Here is a 9,869-nt window from a genome sequence, read left to right as displayed (position 1 = left end):
AGCCGCGTATATTTACCCGCGTTTGTTTTTAATTTTTTTTAAATTATTTCTTCTTACGTCGATTAAAAAGAAAACCGACACTGTATATTATCTAAATAGCGTCGGCTAAAAAAAAGACCGACACAATAGCAAAACCAACAGCGTAGGTCGTTTGACCAACCGACACAGAAGACCAACTAGCGTCGGCATTCAACTTGACCGACGATATTCTAACTCTGCAGCGTCGGTTAATTGAAACGACCGACGCCTTTAGCTTTGAAAAATAGAAAAAATGCGTCGGTTCTCTATTTAACCGACACATTAGGCAGTAAATAGTGTCGGTTCTCTATTCAACCGACACTATAGGTGCGACTCCTAGAGTGTCTTCTGTACTAGTGTAATAGTAACATGTTGTGTATATATTCTTTCTTAATATGATTTGTTTTTAAATAAAAGTAGAGTGCAATCTAATTCCAAAAAGAAAATAACATGATTAATGATAGGTTAAAAGGGATGAGTGTTGTTACCATATTTCTTACTTTTATTTCCAAATACATTTATAGATGCCTTTCAGTTTTTCCTTGTCTTGGAAATTTTATCATCTAAGTAAGTACATTTAGTTCAAAGACCTTTTGAACAAAGATAATATCAAAATAATTATGTGGGTTTTTTATGGTTTTGAAATAATAATCCTTTAACAACTTAAAAATGAGTTTGTGTGTTTTCATAGTTTTATATCAAAATCTTATCCTCACTTGTCATAACTTCAGAAACAAACATACACCTGGTGTTTAACATTTCAGATGTAAAAAATTTAGTTGATGGTTTGATGGTCCAAGTAGACACTGTAATTTGAGTGTTATTATAGTCGACACTATAATTTGAGTGTTATTATAGTCTCTACATGTTAATCATTTTGATATATTTTCAACTATCATGCATAACATCATGTGTTATAGGAATTTGGTGTAACATATCACAACCTAATAAATCACTATGCATATATATGAGCTTTTATTCAATATTTAAGAATATGTTTAACTCATATAACTAGAGTATCCATATGAATTAGGGTGTTAAGTGATCATTTACAATCAACGACCACTTTATTGTTTCTAACATATTTATTCCCCTCCATTTAGTTCGCTATTGCACCCATTATACATCTATCAAAATAATTATGGAGGGAAGATGCATTCGGTTTGTAATGTACAAAGATATGCAACACCTAAAAAGTTCACTACTAATACAAATGGCTAACAAATTAAATTGAAAATGCTAACCGATTAAGTGAAAGTGTTATAATGATAATGATTGATTTTGAAAATTATTTTGAAGAGATATCCTACTCAAACTAGTGTTGCTAGCAATCAATTCCTCTTCAACATGGATATTGATGGTCTCGGTAAAATTTTTTGAAATTTGGGTTCTAAAAAATTTCTGTCAAGTTTCTAAATCTTTTTCATCATTTTTTCCTAGTTTCTCAATAATTATAAATTTTAAGTGGATATGTTTTAACTAGAGACTAATATGGATAGTATGAGGGTGAAAAATATTAAAGATTTTGAGCAATTGATGGTTGAGGATTCAAAGAACCTGTGTAGGGCCTTATATGATCTTAAAAGTTGTTGCAAACATTCAGTAACAACATTTGAGAGAGTTTCAATAATATGATGGCAAAAATTAAGCAAAAACATCTTTGAAAATTTGTATAAATGTATGGGTAACTTGTAATGAGGTTTTTTACAATAGAACAAATGATTTTGTTGGTTGGTATTGTGGAGATTTGATTCCCAATACCAAGAGTGCTAGACCAGGTGCGGAAAAAAATAAAGGAGTTTAAAGTATGATAAAAATGTTACTAATCCAAGAGGATTTGGTCCGGACCAAATCCGGGGTCAGAGGATTTGGTCGTCACTATAAAATCTCAATCCAAATTAATTTGTTTAATCAATAACTAAATGCCAGCGGAAGATATTTATCATTTATGACCCCAAACTAATCCAAGATCTTTTAAGGTTACAGTTCTAGAAACAAGATATCCAAATTCCATAAATAAAATTTTCACTTCCTTTTAAAACTCTTTTCAATAAATTCCAACTCAAAACTAAACCCACTAGTATAACTTCGAAATGAAGTATACTAGGCCCAAATAATATAGAAAACTATAATATAATATAATATAAACCACTTTACACAATAAAACTTACACTAGTCCACAAACCCTGGAGCAACCACCTTCCAAAAGCTTATTCCTTGCTTTCTTGAATTACGCAGCTAAACAACGCAAGCTAATCCTCACTGGAGGTTAAATTTGAAAACAGGCAAGTATGAGTGAAAGAAATGCTCAGCAAGTTCATTATAGCATATACAAAGTCTTTTGATATAAAAACCGACATCCGCAATAGAGCAGAACATTTAAAATCAAAATTGCTGAATCGAAAAATTTATTAAAGAATCGGATAACTGTTTCTCGCTGTATTCAAAACCCTTTTTGATATTTTCGAGCGAAATGCTTCAGCAATACTTTGAATCTTGACGAGAATAAAACTCGTAAAAACAGTGTTTACGGAAATTTCGTAAACAACAATAACAAGAAACAATGATTATAGATTGAATTATAAACTTTACTCAAAACCGAAATCTTGACGATAATACTTATTTTGTTGTCATATCAAATTAGATATCAATACGACCTTTGATGCTCACAACATTCCATATTGAAGTCAACATCAATCATCTATACTAATACCACCTTTGATATTTAACAATAAACTAAGTATCCACATAAATCAGAACTGAATCAAATCCGCAGTTCACTTTTAATCCAAAATAGATGCAGCTGATAAATCATTTATTCTATGATTATCAAAACCATAAAGAAATTTAGATATCAATTTAGATTGGAACCAATAACATTTCATTTTGTTCCCGATGATCAACCGCGAAACAACACCGGTATCCCGCAACCATACCGTAAATATAGGTACTACCCATATCCCGAAGACATACGGTACCTATAGGGCGCTATAAAAGGCATAACTAGCCTTGAAAGATATTACAGCTGGACCGATATCTTGATCACCTACGCTGTAACCAGTAACCAGTAACCATTCCAATCCTAAAAACCTTTTTATTGAAAAAGGAGCCGAATCCTTTGACATCCTAAATGATTTTTATTCCCCCAATCACTTGGGTAGGAATTCATCCAACAAAATCATCTTTCTCAAAATCCAACATATTTATAAATCCAGTAATTTGATAAGTAAAACATTTAACTATTCTGAACATAGAATAGCAGAGGGTACTTGCATAAACAGAATTATTTAATTCAGTGATATATAAAACATTTATCTATTCTGAACTGAGAATAGGAAAAGCAATACTTGTATGATAAGATTTAAAATAAATATCACTTGAACAATAAGTGATGATAGGGATACTTGCCTTTGGGTTTTTAGCAGTTAGTCACACTCGCAAAGACGCATCTATTCTGACATTCTGTCTCAAAGCATCACTGTCCTGCTTTTCAACACTTTACTGATATGCTACTCCTGCGATTGCTAGAAACCAGATATCCAATGCCATTCCATCTTACTATTTATCCATCGTCTTGTCCCGATCAACTCGAGAGATCCGCATCTATAATTAAAAGATCACACTTTAATCATCTAATCGATAATTACTCAACGAACTGCGCATCAACACCATATCGTCTACCCATACGATAGACATAAATATAACAGACAAATACAGGACTCTTGATCCATATACACACATAATTCACATAAAACATAAGCACATAACTCATATATCACATAATTCATATCATATATGACTTGGTTCCTCAAAAGGTTTGACTCAATACGTTTAAAACTGAAATCGGGTCAATAACAGTATTTGTCGATCAAAAATCGACTCAGAAATATTCGTAAAATAAGCGACCTTTCAAAACAAAAGAATTTGGGTCTCAAAAGTATTTTTAATGAAAGCGGAATATTTTTCTGAGTCCGTACGCGTTCGTTTCGTATTAAACGGACGAACGGTTGATTTATTATGAATTTTTGAACATTTTTTGGAATTAAAACATGGTCTCCAAATCGTTTAATAATTAAATAATAGGGCTCGAACACCCGAAAATAATTTTATAATAATTATAGAGCCTGGAAAATAATTTAAAATAATATTTTAAAGCTCGAACTATTTTTCGGAATTTTTAAATCAATTTAAAATAATTAAATCTAATTAAATAATGAATTAAAATTATTTAATAACTAATTAAATTAATTAATCAATTAATATTTAAATTAATTGAATAACTAAATAATTAATTATCAACAAAAATTAATTACCTAAGTAATTTGGATTTAGTTTTGAATTAAAATAAATTTTCAAAATTAAAAATAATAATTTTTAAAATAAAAATGAATTTTTAGAATAAAAGAAACTGAATTTTGATTTAAAATAAAATAGAAATTGCATACACATGTTTTTGATTTTGGAATAGGAGAAAACAGGATCTAAACCGGGTCAAAGTCGAGTTTTATCCGGGTCCTCAAGAAACAGGCCGGGTCGCCAAGAATACCCGCCGAATTTCTCTAAAACCCAGAAATCGACGAGGTTTTCCGGTGACCGCGGTAAGCCCGGCGGAACTCCGTCAACACTCAGAACGCATCCAATCAACCTCGTCGAATCAAAAACATTGCATGAGTCGACTTTTCCGATCCAAAACGTCGAATTCTCCAGTGAATACATCGGAAAATCAAATTCAGCCAATACTCAACAAAAACTTACAATCCTGGTATCAAAATAATCCTGTATTCATATCCAAACTAATCACAATCTTAAAACTAACAAACAAAAACCAGGTAATCCGCAAATTCAATTCAAAAATCTGATAAACTCAAGAGCTCGGTTTTTAACATATTGAACTAAAACATCAATAAAGACGGTCCAAATATATCATATTAGTCATAATAAAGCTAACTATATCATCAGAAACAATAAAAAATTCATAAAATCAAAAGCCCCAATGCTTAAATATAAACCCTAAAATTCGACTTTATAAATTACCCATCCTTTGTTGATTTTGATGCTGAAATCAGAAAGAGGATGTTGAGAGCTTCAAAACGGATATTCAAACTTGTGATTTGGACCACGGAATCATTCCCAAACCCTAATTCTTGAGAGAAAAATCTGATTTTCTGAAAAATAAAAATAAAAACTGATTTTTAATAATAATTATTAATAAATAAAAAGCTATTTATAATTATAGATTATTGGTACGCATTGCATTATATTGGATCGATAAATTTGTTGCGTAGCCGCTAAGTAACTGCAAACCGATCCGAAAATAGATTATTTAGCCGCTAAGTAACTATTAAAACGATACAATTTAGTATCAGATTTGGAAAATTATCAAAACTGGGCTTCTTATAAAATACTTTATACGGAAATAATGTAATAATATCCCGTCTTTCGATAGTACGGGTTTTGTTGATTTATCGAAATAACTATCGTATTGAAAATCTTGCATCGGGCCGCGCACGGGTCAAACCGTAATCCGTATTGACAAAGCCAAAATACAAAAAATGTCCGAAATTACTAGATTCGGTTAGGAAGGAGTTTTTGGAAGAGTTTCGGGTTGTAAAAACGTAAAAACAGTTGAAGTTGGACGATTCCCGGCTTTATAAAATAATTTTGGTAATTATTCAGAAAATAATTAATAATTCATAAATTATTCTAAAATCATATAACAATCTAAAAATTACCAGGAAAATATCAGAATTATCTATATTTTATTCTGGACATATAATAATTAAAATACTCAAAGAATATCACATATAAACACCCAAACATCAATTCCAATTATCATATAATTCACTAAAATTCACATAAAAATGACATAAACAATTCCAAATAATAATAATAATAATATTTAAAAATATGGGATATTACAATCTACCCCCCTTTTAAGGATTTCGTCCTTCGAATCAACAGAAGAAAGCACTAAGGGTTTTCTAACCAACTTTTCATTTCCAAATAACCTCAATTTTTCATAATCTCAAACAAATCTTGTATTCCTTGTATAATAAAACTTTTACAGGAGCTTCACTGTGTACCACTGTTCTGTCTACATCCTTTGACAAATTCCTCAATAGAATCACTTTTATTGATCACGAGAAAGAAGAACATAGAGAAAAATAAAGAGAAAGAAAAGAAAGAAAGAGATAGATAAAGAGAGAGAAGTAAAGAAACAGACCAACTTCGGTATATGCCACTGATATTTTAATCACATTGCAATCCACTGTTTCTGTTGGTAATCCCATCACATAGTCTTACTTTGACTCGACCAGGATAACTGAGCTTAACTTGATTGACATACCTTCGAATAGTTGGAATGATACAATCATGGAATTTCAAAAATAAAAGAATTTGATACCATACCGAGACCAAAATCTGAATTTGAGAAAAAGTATTATTGAAATAAAAGAATAACTGAGAGATCAATATGATCAAACGAACTTGGTATTACGTGCCCAACTAGGACACTACTAATGGTTGTTAACCTTCATATATTCACAATACACACAAGTGATGGCATCCCATCCAACTCCTATCACACAGACAGGTATACCTTGTGTCCCCTATATTTAGAGTTGTTCATCTCAGTGAGAATAAAAGAATATCAAAAGAATCTAAAATCAAAGGAATAAAACTGGAAAGATTTCAAAGCTGATATTTCTGGAAAAAATGAAATCCAGAAAACAAGATTTTGGAACAAAATGATTAAACGAGTGTTAGGACTATTTTAATATTATATGTCCAGAATTTTAATATGTCGTCGTAATATCCGTTTGAATTTAGGACTATTTTAAACAAGAAATACGAACTATAATTTTAATATTTTTAAACACCACCAGACATGAATATAAATGTCTTGTTTTTTAATTTGCAACCATATAAAGATTGCTTCGAGACGACTTACGGTTTAGGAGAAAAGTCTGTTTTAGTGAGTGTATGCGATGAAACCAAAACTGCTACATTGAACTAATTTTGAGAGTCTAAATAAAGCCTTCAAATATTATTTAAAATTACGAAACTTGGTCAGTAGCTGACTTATGCAGTGAGAAATCCCTCTATAAAATTTAGATAAAGATGTTAATTTTTCAATTTTGTTAAAATGTCGGGGCCAAGATTGCACAAAGTGAGAACACCGAAAACAACCACTGCATAGATACTGCATAAAAATTGCTCACTCTGCCTAGATAAACAATTATTTAGTAAATTGTTCTAGATATGGTCTAGATCATCATGTCAAAATGGTGCATCAATTGAGTTAACGGTTTGAGAGAAAATGATGTTTTAGTGAAAGCGGTATGAATAGTATCACTTTATAGTTGACCGAACTTTTAAAATGATTTCCACCTAATTAAATTCGGCTTTTGAAACCAATACTCTTATGATAAATATTAATGGTACTCATAAATATCTTCCAGGTGATTTCATATTAAGATATAAATTATTAGATTTTTAAAAAAAATTAGAGTGTGAGTCGCATAAGAGTAACATTCTGAAAAGTCAATTCCAGGAGAATACTTTGACTGCCCATTACGACCAAGGGTTGATAGTTATTCAAGTCGGTCAAATAAGGGAAATTGTAAAGTATTACACTTACTAGTACAATAAATCGTTGATGGAATTAGGAATACTAATTAAGATTATGATATTTTTTATTAGAAAACACGGAACAAGTGGAAGTCGGAAAATGTATCTTAAACTCTAGGCAAGTTTTCAAACCCTACCTTTATGAACTGTTGGGTTGTTAATATTTTCAATCACTGTGATATATACATGATGTTGTACTGCGATATTTTACGAATTGTGATATATAAATATCATCTGATATGTTGATGATTTTGGTATAAGTATATTACCGGAGTTCAATTGATAACACTCGAGAGTAGCGTATTATATATGAGATGTGTATTTAGACTGAGAATCGGTCAGTATAAGTTGATAAAAACCCAGAAGCATTTTGTAGGTGTTTCTAAGATTATTAACGCTAATAAGGAGCGTGGTAAGTTATATTATAGACCGAGGGTCGGTCGATATATATAATTATTAAAAACTCAAAAGTATTTCGGAGACGATTGAAACAATTATTTTCTACTTGATATTAAAGTAAATATTCTAAGGGACTCGATGTTCCCCCATAGTTTATCAAATACCTCGAAATTTTATCAAATGATTTCCAAGAATCTTATTTATTCAACTTAAATATTATTTAGTCGATGAATGTTTTTTCCAATATTCATTTTAAAGAGAATTATTCAAGGTTCAATTTATTTAATAATTATTGAGTATTATTAAATATTTATTTTAGGTTTTCTAAGATTAAAAATAATAAATCATATTTTTAAATATTTTCTGAATTTCAGAAAATCATGCATGTACTTCCAAATCATCGAAAAATATTATTTCACCTTTTTTTAAATATTTTGACTATATTTTTAAAAGGAACCCCCCTTAAATATTTATTTGTTGACAACAGTCAACTCAAATTATCGTAATACTTCCTCCAACGTTTCCCGGAAGTATGTATATATATATCGGTTTATACCTAGCACAAGCATTATGCTTGGAGAATAAAATAAATTCCAGATATATGATAGGATTCTTTAAGAACAAGAAGCGGTAGACTCGAGTACTTTATGTACGGGGAAGAGTACTAATTATTACCGTATGAGAAGGTAGCATGAATACCGATGGACATGTGAAGTATGCAAAATATACCCGGGAGAAAGAGGAAGCATAGAATGCCCGAATGCGGCCAGGGTGACAATCAGAAGCAAGGAAGTCGTCCCTCTACTAGTAGAAAACAATAATAACATTTTACTATATGAATGATCATCGTATAGTAGGGGCTCCGATGAATGTCCTAATAAATTTCCAATTAGAATTGTTATACAATACTATTACTTAAGCCTATGTGCTGGGTTTACTGAAAGTATTCGCAAAATAATTGAGAAAATGAAATATGGTTTTTGAAATAGGTGTATATCACCAAGAATGTTATTCTCCTAAATATATAAAATTATAGTAGAAAATACAGTTAGATTAAACAGTCAATTTCAACTATTTTATATTATTGTTGAGCGTTATTGCTCACTCTTTCTTTCTTTTAAATGTCACAACACAACTGATAACTAATATGTTGGTGAGGAAGCATGAAAGATGCAAAGACTTTCTGTAGCTACTGAAAGCTTAGTTTAATGTGGACTATATCATTCAAATAGGTTTAAGATATCAGTAGTAATTATTGTAACTTCATGTAGAGGTTACAAATAATTGTTTGAGATCCTGTAAAGTACATTTAAGTTGTAATAGCAAATGGTACTTGACGTACACCATTTCTAAGGAAACAACTTGTGTGTGCGTGTGTGTGTGAAAGGGAGACAGAGAGAGATTGGAGGTCTGTGATATGGAATAATTGGATTATTTAGGTAATACAAGTTATACATGATTGAAAGATTGTGTGACGACCCAGATTACTGACTCGGGATTTGGGAGTGTTACAGAAGAAGCATCAAATAGTCTCTCCCTTAACATGTCACACAAAATAGATCGCAATAGCAGTATGCATATGTCTAGGTGTAGGGCTAGGCTATATTTTCGGTGACTTAGATCTCATAAAGAATTTCCCTGTTACAATTTACAAGGATATTGAATTTTTTCTATTTTTCTAAACAAAATCTAGTGTCCCACAGTTCAAGTAAGTACATCAAAATTAAATATCAATTTATTTGAGAACGTGTATAATACAAAATTTAGGAACTACTGCACTGTAGAGCAGGGGAAAATTTAGGAGATATATTTATGAATTTGTT

The sequence above is a fragment of the Apium graveolens genome, unplaced genomic scaffold (assembly GCF_009905375.1).
Source record: "Apium graveolens cultivar Ventura unplaced genomic scaffold, ASM990537v1 ctg5183, whole genome shotgun sequence".
Lineage (NCBI taxonomy): Eukaryota > Viridiplantae > Streptophyta > Magnoliopsida > Apiales > Apiaceae > Apium > Apium graveolens.
The sequence above is the reverse complement of the archived record's forward strand: the minus strand, read 5'-3'. Positions refer to the sequence as shown.